At 35.6% G+C, this 13688-nt stretch overlaps 1 protein-coding gene across 1 annotated transcript in view; it reads left to right on the forward strand.

Moving 5' to 3' along the window:
• The window catches only part of LOC133532561 (leucine-rich repeats and immunoglobulin-like domains protein 1), a 103623-nt gene that overhangs the window by 51977 nt on the left and 37958 nt on the right, over positions 1-13688 (forward strand). The gene's annotated exons all lie outside the window — the stretch shown is intronic.

A 13688-nucleotide genomic window follows, 5' to 3' on the forward strand; every position in this document is an offset into this window, starting at 1 on the left:
GATACAAGTGTGGACCCAGCTTAAGAGCGCGCTTTGCGCCTCTGAATGTCGGGCTTAGCCCTACCTTAGAGCGCGCAAAGACTGAAAGGCCACTTTCACAAGTCAATACCACATTTACAGTGAAAATTATACAATGACATGAAAAATACATAGCAACGTTTATAAATACAACAGGCAATATACCTGTGTAAACGCTACATTATAATAACCTTAAAAGAAAATAAAAATACTACGATATAACAGAGATGCATAGCTTCCATCGTTCATAAAACATTAAATTCGATGTTGTAATTTCATAGTTCCCTGCTACCCAAAGGTTGTCTGGAAGAGATCGCTTCTTAGCGCTAAGACCGCCTGTTGTTCTAGCTTTTAAGTGTTTTTTTCATTTCCTGTCAATTTTTAACTGTATGGTGCACAATAAAGAATATTACTTACTTAAATTTGGTCCCCATCAATGTTAGAGTAAAGTACTAATACTAATAAGAATTGGAGGCGTAATAAAGGCTCCCCAAGTGTCAAAAAAAAGGGAAATTCACGTCAAGAGACTTTTAAGCCAACAATCTTAAAACTAGTTATAGAAAAACTAGTCATAATAAAAAATAACTGGACATAACAACACGGTATTGTATGGAAGTAGTTCATCTTGAATATTTACTAGTCTCTGGTTTTACATACTGAGGGATGAGATGCAAATAGCGCAACTCGATAACAAAGCACGAAATGATAGACGTGCATGATCAAATGCAATCAAACAGTAAACTCAGATATAAGCCTCAAAGTTGCTATTTTTGATTTAAAATGCCTGTTCTAAATGACGTTCAATGATGTTATGACACGGGTTTAAATCAACAGGAGTATATGACGAGGTGTATTTTGATTTAAAGATCTGCAAAGGTTGCGATAATGGGCAAAAAATACACTTCGTGTCAAGTTGTGTCATTAGGCAACTCGCTCGCAGTTATTGGTAAAGTAAAAGCGTTCAAACACTTGAACGTATTATATTAAATCAATCGCGTGTTTCCTTTGTTTTTTCATGAATTTCATTATATAAGTACGGTCACAGACTTTAATTTGTTGATCCATTTAAGGTTTAAACTAATTTGGTTTTCAATACTAACGCAGCGGCTTACGTGAGCGAATAACTCGTGAAAGTAAAAGTAAAAATTTATTCTCATCAGTACAGTCATGGACTTTAATTGTTGAGCTTAACGCTGGTTCCGTGGGCCAAAGGCCGCTGCTTGCTATGGGATGCAACCTGCGTGAGTACATTTGCGTTGTGAACGCGAATGCCGTTGGGCGCCGCGCCGCGCAGCGTTGCATTCGCGAGTTATTCGCTCACGTAAACCTCTGCGTAACATAAACAAATTGCTGACTTTCTTTAAGTTTCTCGATTCTCAAAATGAAAAAAACTTATTACATAGGAAACAGAAAAGGATAGACAGTCTTAATAAGATTACGAAAGTCAGTAATCTTTTTGGCACCAGTCCAATAGAAATAAGGGTAACGCAATAACCTTTTGGAAAGCAAATGTCCTAATTAGAAAACCAAGACGGTCCCTGCCGCATCGTTTGCCAAGATTTTTAATTGGGGTAGAATAAAAAGGAAGAGAAAAACTTATTATTTATAACGAGCAATGATAATTTTAGCACACGCCCTTCCGAATTTCGGGATTTCAACTCAAGCGGAGAAGGTCCTTAATACGAGCTTGACAAATCTGCGCGCCATCGTGAATGAAACGAACTATACATAAGTAAACACGTTTGATCATTGTGAGCTCTTTGAAAGTCGGTAGAAAATAATGTGAAATGTTATCTTATTTCTGCTTTATGTGTACACGTAGTCTGTTTATTGTAAGTTTCACAAACATTCGCTATAATTACGTTTTATATAATATTTATGAACGACAGAAACATTAAGATACACGTGCGAAAACTAGGAAATTCTCAACGTCTGTAAAATTGACGCGAGTTGCGAGTGGACTTCCTAGCTCGTCCTTACTGTGCATTTTATTTTGTGAATTCTCTAAAGAAAAACATTTTTCACATGAGCATCTAGCGCCTTAATAGCGACACTTAGTGGTGAGACTGGTGAGCTAATTACCCTTCATTGTGCAAATAGCACGAAATTTTGCAAGAAAATGACCAATGATAATTACGTTGCCATTTTAGGTTTACATAATTTTCGAACAGAGTAATAATATTAACCTTTGTGAAATATGATCGACTGTTAGAATATGATAATTGCGATGTTTTTGCAACTGTAAATCATAAGTATACATACTTCCAACGTGTTAAAATTTACTGATATATTTTGATCAATATTATATCACCCAAATATTGAATAATATACTAAAAGTGTTATTTATGCATAAAATTGTTATAACATTATTGTATAAAAATACTTTAAAGTTTGAGTAAGTTAGCGTTCATTTAAACAAGTTCATAAAGATCATTTTACAAGCTTTTATTTAACATGTTAGTAAGTATCCCATCAAAAACATTAATGTGAAATGAAAGCCAAGTTCGATATTAAGACGAAAGAGGACGACCCGCGCGAAATCATCTTTTCACACGAAAGTAGTCCTCATTTTCCTCTCTGGATTTTTAGAGGAAAGAGGACGGCCGATTCTCCATACAAACGTAGTCCCCATTTTCCTTTCTGCGTTTGATTTTTTTCGAATTTTTCTCAAGAATATACGTCGTTGTTGACTTTGCTGACAAAGGAATTGAGATCTACAGGGCTGCAAAGTCCTAGTTGTAATTAAAGTTGAGGATTTGACTTGGCTAAACGTATCGTTCTGTTGCGTTAAATAGCCATCCTGAGCAATAAAGAACTTTATTTTGTTCTGGTCTCTTTGTTTCAATATTTTTATAAAAGGTGAACAAAGAAAAATATTCCGTCAAAGCAAGTCATAAAACCTTAGCAACTCAAGTTTTGATTTCACTTGTTATTCTTCTTCTTAATTAAGCTTTATTTCTTAGACGAAGTCTTTTACGAGGTTTATTAAACTGTTGAAACAAATTGTTTGCATTATAGTATATTTTCCTGGCAGACTTTTGAATCCGGAAATGGCAAAACATAAATAGCGTTTAAACGAGATTTCTTAACAGGACTAGACTCGAGTTCGTCCTTAAGAGGCCGTTATCGATTTTAGTCGCAAAAATGTCAAATTGATAGATTTAGTCGATGAAATTGTACACCTTTTGTTAACTATTAGAAATAACAAGTACTGGTTTCTATTAGCACGTTTTGTTATATTTCATTTTAATTTCAGACCTCGGTCCATACAGTGCCTTAAGGGCCGTATCTTTTTTTACGTTATCTTAGAAGTTTGATTAACAGCTTCAACGGAGTGTAGACTTGAGTGTATGATTTTTTCATTTCAACTCGATACCTGCCTCCACACGTTCCCAAGATAAAGGGTCTTGACAGACAGACAATCGGACGAACGAACGAACAGACAACACGATCCTGGTTCCGTTATTTCCTTTTGAGGTACGTTACCCTTCAATCAAGACAAGGATCGCTTAATATCTTTCGGTATCATCTTGTGGCGTGAATCAGAAACTTTAAAGTCACAGGAAACCGCCATACAGGCTCAAGAGTTTTAATTAAATTGTCTTATTTAATTAACAGCTTTTCACAAGTTAATTTAATATTACTGTTATGTAATAGACATTTTACTAATTATTTCATCAGGTGCTGTCTATCATCGTTCATTGGTTTTTCATTTGTGTTTGTGCACATTACTTTGTCATTTAAATAGGTACGTTCCGTGTGGACAACGTGCAGGTAGTAGTACTGATAGTTACATAAAAGCTAAACATTTCGCCAAACAACAGCTAATCGCAAAGGGACTACCTACGACTAGCTATGTAAATTCGCCGTTAGAAAAGCTATTATTTGATGTAACACAATACGTGGTTTCCATACTAGGCTAAGTAATGTTACCTTATGTTTCTCTTTTACTAAAGTCTACCAAATCGTTGTCTTCAATTTCTAAATCTTAAGTAGTGGAGAGACAGTTGGACTAGGCAATTATTGTGACAACCTTGAACAACAAGTCGTCCCTATACTGCGTTTGAAAACACGACAATGTTAACGCAATATCGCAATATTGAAAATAACTACTCTAAAAATCCGACCCCTGTTTATAATTGAATATGGATGAAGAATATATTTATTGATTACACGTAGGCAGGATGACGATAGTAAATATTTTTGTCGATTGTAAAAGTAGTTATTGATTCTTTAGTATCCCATCAGTAGTATTATATTTACGGCAGAGGAAGTATATTCTCGTAGATTGAAAAATGCCTATATCTATTCGAATTTTATATGGAACCGCGGGTGACAGCAGCTACATCAGGATATAGTCTATGGATTTTAGAATGATAATTAATTTAAATCGATTATATTATATATATTATTTAAGGAACTTTAATGGGACCTTTAATAATACGGGGAAATGTAGATCGTAACGAAAATCAGGGATTCTTCACACGGGAAGTAAATGACCCGTAAAGCACTGGCAGTAAGTTTGGGTTCTGCGCTGCCGCATCGAATATGTATAATTTGACCCACACGTAGCACCAAGGGCGGATCCACCGTTGTGGGCACGATGGGCATGCCCACAACCCTAATAGGGTGCCCTATTGATTCGCCTGGTAAAATTACGCTGATTTTCGTTTCGCAGACGCTTTGGCAGAGGACTGTTTGGCAGAATTTCATTACGCACAGTAGACAGTTGGCAACTCGGCATAACATTGATAAGCAGATTTACTTTTTGTAGAATAATCGTTTAGTAACCATCACAATTAGGCCGGCGCCCCACTGCAGCGCACGCTATGTACACGACCCACGTTCCTATACAAAATTTCGTGGGCTTGCCCACGGTTTGTATTAAAACGTGGGCCGTGGATGTAGCGTGCGCAGCAGTGGGGCGCCGGCCTTACCCGAGAAACCCTTGGTCGAAACACGATAGTTAGAGTGATTTTTAGTATTAATTAGAAATTCGAGCATGTTAATATTAGCTGATTCTTATTTACAAGAATAATAATTATTTACTAACATTACAGGGGCCATTGTTTTTAGCTTAAGGAGTCTTAGAAACCTGAAATATTTACAAATTTCTAAAAATAATACCAGCTTTTAATTTTCAGGCGTAGGAGTTTTTTAGCGTAGTTATCTATCTATACGGTTCCATGGACTGCAATAAATTGCTTGCGATTTCGGATACATTACTTTATACGCCGATAATATGTATGTAGTACCGCAATTGCTAAACTAACTAAACTGTTATTATTTAACTGCTCGAGTAAAATTTGTTTAAGGTGGTTCGAATTCCATACAAAAAACGATTGCGTTTTATGAAGTCATTACATAATATTACTACATAAATATGTGCGCATCTATCTACTTTCGACTATTAGTTTGCGCTAAATTGATAGAAAAACTATGTTTCATACAGAAATCACGCAAAAAACGTTATATTTTTCTATCAAAGTAACACCAAAATAACGTTTTCGTTAGATGCGCACATATTTATGTAGTAATAGTGTGTAATGACTTCATAAAACGCAATCGTTTTTTGTATTAATAGATATCAGGTAAAAGTAGAACACCAGAAATTCAGTCACAAGGTTTTATTATTTATGTTCAAATAATTCACCACAAAATGATAATTACATTATTATTAATAAATGATATTTTACAATTTAGCACTTATTTTAATAACTAGTGAACGGCTTCACAGCTCAACCGCAAAAGACCCCGATCCTCAGTTGTCCAGGTATTTTATACCTGGCGAAAATAGCACCACCTCGATCGGACGTGACGTCACAATCAGCCGTTTTCATAAACCACGTGATCTCGTATTTTGTTAGCCAATACACTTACTATTTACGAGATCACGTGTTTCGTATTTGAAATAAATAATAAACAAATTATTTCTTACATTCGGCCTTTCCTGACATTAAGTTTGTCCCAAACTTGAGTACTTAACGATTAACATGGTCAACAATACATATAATATTTAAGATTACAAACTGGATTACATGATACTGATTTAAACTTTCATGATTTTTACACTATACTAAATTATAGAAACGTCGGAGGTAAATTTAAAACTCAATACGCTATTAAGTCCTGTTTCTATAATTCAATATAATATAATATAATCCATATTACATTATAATTGAAATTATATAAATTATTATCTTTTTTTTTATAAATTAACTTACATCACGCTCAATCGGGACTACACATTATCAGTATCATCAACATTAACCTTATTATTCACTTCATCGTTCCACACTTGCCATACTACCATACTACCATACTACCATACTACCATACTACCATACTAACCATACTACCATACTAGCCATATGGCCTATACTAACCACACTATCCTTACTAACCATACTACAATACTGATCATCTAAATATTTTGAAATCAGTTTAGCACTGTATTTACTATCAAAGGCAATCACTAATAACTGTAATAAGTTAATCATTCTTGAATACTGTCATAGAGATAATGAATTATGAGTCTGAGATAAACTGTGATAATTACTCCCAATTCAAATCAATTCAATATCACTTGCCAACGATTGTCTCTTTTTACTTAGCCATTGCTAACCACTTCAATCAACAACTTCATACTCGTATATACAAGTATAATTACTATTTCCAGCCCTTATCATTCCGAACACTATTTTACAGTAAAATCATAACTGAACAACACACATAAATTTATTTTATACTCAATTCATTATGATTTATTCTAGTTTTTATTCAATCGTGCACCAAGAACTCACTAATTTTCGTTACTTTCAGATTCAGAGCTACTTGTACAGTCATCACCATTATCGTCACTTTGCGTATTTATCCAGGGTTTAATACGATCAGCTGCCCATACATTACAATAGTTTCTCTGTGTAATATTAGACCCTACAATACTAGCTATTTCATACCTATCATTTTCGAGAACTTTTGTAATCCTAAATGGTCCTGTAAACTTGGGCAATAATTTCTTACTTTGACCTTCATTACTGGGGGTTGGTTTTAGTATCTTAACGAGATCTCCTACTTTATAAGTTCTAGCCTTTATCTTATGACTGTCATACCGTATCTTTTGAGACGCTTGATCTTTCCCAATGTGCGAACTTATTTCTGCTCTAATGTCATCTAAGGTACCGACTGGTCGTGTCTCGTGCAATATTTCTGAAAAAGCATTATCGCCTTTACTGACCATTCTAACTCCGAACATTGCTCCTGAAGGCGTTTTGCCAATCCCCTTATTCATGGTATTATTTAACCCCCACTGTACCTTCCCTAAAATAGTATCCCAATAGCGTTCACCTAACTTATTTGCGTACGCTGTCAGTGAATCAAGTATCGTTCGATTATATCGTTCTACTTGTCCATTAGCCCGAGGTGTACATACGGCATTAAGGATGTGCTTAATTTTTGATCGTTCACAGTAATTCTTAAATTCTTTTGAAGTGAAGGATGTTCCTCGATCAGAAATTAATCTATTGGGATAACCAAATGTCGTGAAGATATCTTCTAAGGCTCGAATCGTTAAGTTAGATTTAAGATTTCGAAGTGGTTTGAGTAAACAGAATTTCGTAAACGCGTCCACACATACCAGGAGATACGACTGACTCTTTGCACTTTTTACAAAAGGCCCTAAATGATCAATATGTATAGTGTCAAAGGGCCTATCTACCTTATGGATCGGATGCAATAGACCCTCTTTAGGTCCCGTTGGCTCTTTACTGTATGCACATTCAATACACGCACGGACATACTTGGTTATAAAGCGTCTCATCTTAGGGAACCAAAAGTCCTGTTTTATTTTCTCCAAAGTTTTCTCAACGCTGAAATGACCAATGTCATCATGATTAAACTTACACAACTGAAATCTTGCACATTTAGGAACAACCCATTTTAACTCATTTCCTACTTTTCTAAATAGTCTATTATCTTTAATCAAATAACTCTCTTTTATTTGGGAATACTCTTTATCTTCAAGAATTTTACGTATACGCTGAATTTCACTGTCATTTAACTGTAGACTAAGTAGCCAATCTTCCTGTGTAATTCTCAAAACTGAAGGTATAGGGTCTTGAATTGGTTCCGGTCCACAAGGCTGAGGGTTCCTACTGAGCGCATCGACATGAGACATAGTATGACCTGGTTTATATTGAATCTCGAAATCGAACTCCTGCATTGCAATCCACCACCGTGCTACGCGAGGGACGAGATCTCTCTTGGCAAAAGTTGCTCTTAATGCGCTACAATCAGTAACAAGGGTGAACTTTAAGCCTACTAAATATACTCTGAATCTTTGTAATGAACTGATGGCAGCCAAGGTTTCTAGTTCATACGCATGGTAATTTTGTTCTTCTAAGCTAGTTTTTCGACTGAAATAAGCTATAGGTCGGAAACTGCCTGTCGTATGGTCTCTTTGCATTAAGATTCCTCCTAACCCGTATTTGCTAGCGTCAGTATGTACCTGCGTTTCGCTTTGTGGGTTATAAATACCTAACAAAGGTCGTCGTGTAAGTGACTCTTTTAGTTGGCGGAATGCTTGTTCTTGTTCTGCTGTCCAGCACCAAGAACAGTCCTTTCTAGTCAAATCGGTAAGTGGTCTAGCTATGACCGCAAATCCCTTAATAAACTTTCGAAAGTAACTTGCTAAGCCAATGAATTGTCTCACTTCATGTACGTTTTGTGGTGTTGGAAAACTTGCAACGGCAGCAATCTTATCTTTTCCCGGTTTAATTCCTCTCTCACTTATTTCATAACCTAAATATTCTAATTCTTCTTGAAGAAAATTGCATTTTTGTAAATTTAAAGTTAGTCCCGCGTCTAATAACAATGTAAATGTGTTTTCTAATCGTACTATTTGTTCATTAAAGTCTTTTCCAGGTATAAGTATATCATCCATATAAGCGAGCGTGGAATTAAATCGGGAATTACCTAATATTTTATTTATGGTTCGCTGAAATACGGCAGGTGAATTTGCAAGCCCGAATGCCATTTTTTTAAACTTATATAACCCATCCGGAGTGATAAAAGATGTATATGGTCTACAGTCTTCTCGTATAGGTATCTGGTAATATCCACTAGCGAGATCTAAGCTTGAATAATATTTATTCCCATTCAACATGTCTAACTGGTCCTCAATCCTTGGCATTGGGTAATGGTCCTTGACAGTTTTTTGGTTTAGCGCCCTAAAATCTACACAAAGTCTTCGCCCACCGTTTTTCTTTGAAACTAATAAAATAGGACTCGCGTATGGAGAGTTAGATTCTTCAGCTATATCATTCTCAATAAGTTCTGCCACCATATCCCTAACTGTCTGCCTCTCTGTGTAACTCAATCTATATGGTCGGTAGACGACTGGTGTTTGATCTTTAAGCTCAATAACCATTTCTGACGCATCTGTACACCCTAATTCTGATAAATTTTGAGCAAAACATGGCCTGTACTTATTGATCAAATCAACTAGAATCTTTGATTGGTCGTCAGATAAGTTTGGATTCATCTTGATATCATCTTTATTGAATGGTCTAAGAGTAGCCTGATTAGTTATTCTATTGCAAGAAACTAATTTTGATTCGTCTAGAGATTCCACAACAGAGACCGCATCAGCACGTACAAACAAGGATCCAGCCTTCAATGTTATTGGTTTCGTAGATTGATTACATACTGCAACTTTACAGTCTCCATTATGTAAACTATAGATTCCTCCTACGACACTATAGTCCATATTCTTCTGAGATCGTAAACTATCGTTAATCAAAATGTCGCAATTCCTTTGTTCGCTACTTTTACAGTCCACAAATTCAAACGCGCCTACCTTAGTGTCAGTTACAATCCTAAGAACTACCTTTTCACTAGTAGATTCGATATTATTTGTCAAGGTAGCCCAATCTATGTTTGTATTGTTTGTGTCACATTTCAATATATCTAGTCGCTCATGTGTTTTCACTGCTAAAACTTCAGGTCTTTCTGTAAAGTCCTGCCCTACTAAAATTTCCTCAGTTAGAACAGTAGAGTCTACGATGTAAGCGTCTACGTCGGCTGTGACTTCCCCTAATGTCAAACTGAACTTTGCACGTCCTAAGGGTGTATATGTATTGGGTCCAAATCTTATATTAGGTATATCACTATCGGATTTTGGTAAGGAGTGTTTATCAACAATATCTTGTCTGATCAAAGTACAATCGCTTCCAAAGTCAACAAAACTTTTTAACTCTATATTTTTGTTTATAAACACGGGCTTATAGTATTTTGAATCAGGTGTACGGCTTTGCGCAAACATTGTTTTCTTATCTGCAATTTTAGTATTCAATTTGTTGCGGAAACAATCATTAGACTTATGGCCCATCAAGTTACAATTATCACACTTAGCAATTGGTTTAGGACATTTAGTTGATATGTGTCCTTTTTCTTTGCAATTATAGCACGTAATTTCTGTTCTGTTAGAATTCCGGCAATTAACCGCGCGATGGCCTGATTTGTTGCATTTAAAACAGACTATATCATTGGAAGCGCTTGTATTTGGTCGCTTTAATGATCTCAAGCTAGTTTCTTTACAAAAATCCTTTAAAAATTTTAACAAATCCTCTGGGTCCGTTAAGCGGGCTGCCATAGCACTCGAACGCATGATTTTATCGTCTATAGCATAAACTAAACAATCGACAGCTTGTTTACCTTTAATACCGCATGCGTTAAGCAAAATCATTTTGTCATAATAATATTCGTCAACGGATTCTCCTTGTTTAAGTGACCTATCTAACATTTCCATTAATAAAGCAGCGTAATTCGTTTCTGAGGGAAACGCTCTAGTCAATCGTTCCTGCCATTCTGACCACGTCATAAGAATAGACTGCAACCCTTCGTACCACTTCTTAGCATAACCGGCTAACTTAGGTAACGCGAAATGAGAAGTTTGTTCATCCGTCCAACTATAAATTTTAGCACACTCATTTACTTTGGCTATCCAATTTTCTATCTTTTGATTCTTTTGTGCAGGATCGAAATTTGGTATTATATTTTTATCATATGACATTTTATGTGTGTTAGACTTCAACAAATTTTGAAAAAACATAGCAACGTCAGTCAAACTAGAAGTTAACATCGGTACCTCAATATTTTCTCGCGAAGCTGCTGAGGCAGTCTCCTGTCTCTCTCTTGGCTCCAAAACCGGCTGCTCCGCCACTCCCTCATCTCGTTTTCGCTGTGCAGACGCTGCATCCGTTTCATTCGCCAGCTCAGCATCTCTTAATCTTTTCATTGGTTCCGTGATCGATTCTCGCTGAAATTCACACAAGTAAGGTCTTACTACTTTGAAGTCATAAACAATGCTACTCAAGTACGAAGTTCTTATGTTTTTTAATGTTTAATCATCCTAAAGAATCTCAACAAAAACATACGAAACAAGGGAACTAGAAGTCTAAACTTATGTTGAAAGCTATTAAACAATTGCAGATTAACATATTCCTGTATAATAAAATAAAATTAAACTGAGCATTCCATTAATTTCATACTTTATTTACTGGAATTTTATAGTTTTCGATACCAAAACAAATATCGAAAAAACAAAAGAGAACCTAAGATTGATTTCATTTATGTATCATTATACTTTTAGTAAGACGGTCATAGTAATTATATATCACTATTATTATTAACCAATAATCGTGTTATTAACCACCATGAATTAAGCTCACACATTTTGTCACTTAAGTAACAAAAAATAAATAAAAAATAAATAAAAAAAGTATATATATACAGCTAACGCTCAAGGAAATAACGTTACTCGCCTGTTGTATTTCTCGTGCTGGTGTGTAACCCTGTCGCTTAGAATTCGAAGCACGCGGAGACCGCTCTCGTACCAAGCTCTCACGATGACGTTCGACCCGCCGTCGTTTCGATGGCGACCTGCGCTGCGTCGATCGTGACCTCCGCTTCCCACCATGGTGGCTTTTCGTAGACTCCGTGGATCGCTCTCTGCTACTCGTACTACGGTCTCGCCGACTCGTCCTTCGTCTGGATGTACCGCGCAATGTATCCTTATAACGTGAACGTCGCTCCCTCGAACGAGACGTCCGACTTGGTTTGTTTTTATTACTCCGTCCCGTCATGTTTCATGTGTATGTACGTGTATGTACTTCATGTATCCCACTTCTGATAATAGATATCAGGTAAAAGTAGAACACCAGAAATTCAGTCACAAGGTTTTATTATTTATGTTCAAATAATTCACCACAAAATGATAATTACATTATTATTAATAAATGATATTTTACAATTTAGCACTTATTTTAATAACTAGTGAACGGCTTCACAGCTCAACCGCAAAAGACCCCGATCCTCAGTTGTCCAGGTATTTTATACCTGGCGAAAATAGCACCACCTCGATCGGACGTGACGTCACAATCAGCCGTTTTCATAAACCACGTGATCTCGTATTTTGTTAGCCAATACACTTACTATTTACGAGATCACGTGTTTCGTATTTGAAATAAATAATAAACAAATTATTTCTTACAGTATGGAAATCGAACCACCTTAATCGGACAGATTACTCTGCCAAATGAAATTCTTAGGTTACTAATGGATTACCAAGTTTTTTGCTAAATAAGAAAGTAAGGAATAACGAAAAAAAACACCAATTCCAAGACCCAAAATATTACCAAAAGTTTTTGCTTGATTCTCATTTTCCAAAGAATCTATCGCAAAAACATAAACGCCAAATAATCATTTACATGAGATTTTTTTTTGAAAAACAATGTTTAGACATTTACGTATTTCAAAAATCGTTTGTCACCATTCTTCGAACTATTTAGTTGCCAAAGAGTGTAGCCGTGTTTTGATAGAAAAGCGGCCTTTCCACGAAATGATTACAGTATTTTTTTATTAAGAGCCCTCATGTTTTAGCTTCCTATCTCTGTTTTTTTTCTGAGATATAAATTTATAAAAATTTTTATAAATAAAAAAAACCCGCACTGGCTAATGCGATTTACTTACACTACTTACACTTTTGGTACGGTAATCTCTAAGTAGATACTCTAATGTTCTTAAAATTATATTTTATTTTTATTAAAAAAAATAGACTGAACATGTTTGAGAAACTAAAAATTGTTAAACATTTTAAAACCAAGTGAGACATTTTGGTCTAATGAATGTTGTTTAATTATTATTAGGGAAATGGTAATTTGTTAAATTGAAATCTGTCAAACAAGTATATAGGGAAAATTTTATTGAAAAATGTACAGTTGGAAAAAAAATGTTGGGAAATGACATTTTGTTTTTTTTTTTTTTTTTTGTAAAATAGCAATATCCCGCAATCCTTCCAATAATTGTAATTTAACGGTTTGTGAACCTAGATGACTCTAGCAAACGTTAGTCGACTAAAAGTTACATCTAGGTACGAATAAATCCCTATGCAAAACGATGTTCGGCGAAACGTTGTTTGCGAATCGATAATCTACAAAAAAATTGGTTGGGGAATCATTAGGTACCCCCTGATAGTCTTGTGACGTAACACTTTCACGGTCTATTGAGATGGATAGGCTGATGATCGTTCATGAACGATGACGATCATGACTCATTAGTCATGATTGTTCATGAGTGAGTTCGTACTCCGACTCGCACTTGGCCGATTTTCG

This window comes from Cydia pomonella, chromosome 2 (assembly GCF_033807575.1).
Source record: "Cydia pomonella isolate Wapato2018A chromosome 2, ilCydPomo1, whole genome shotgun sequence".
In the NCBI taxonomy this organism is placed as follows: Eukaryota; Metazoa; Arthropoda; class Insecta; order Lepidoptera; family Tortricidae; genus Cydia; species Cydia pomonella.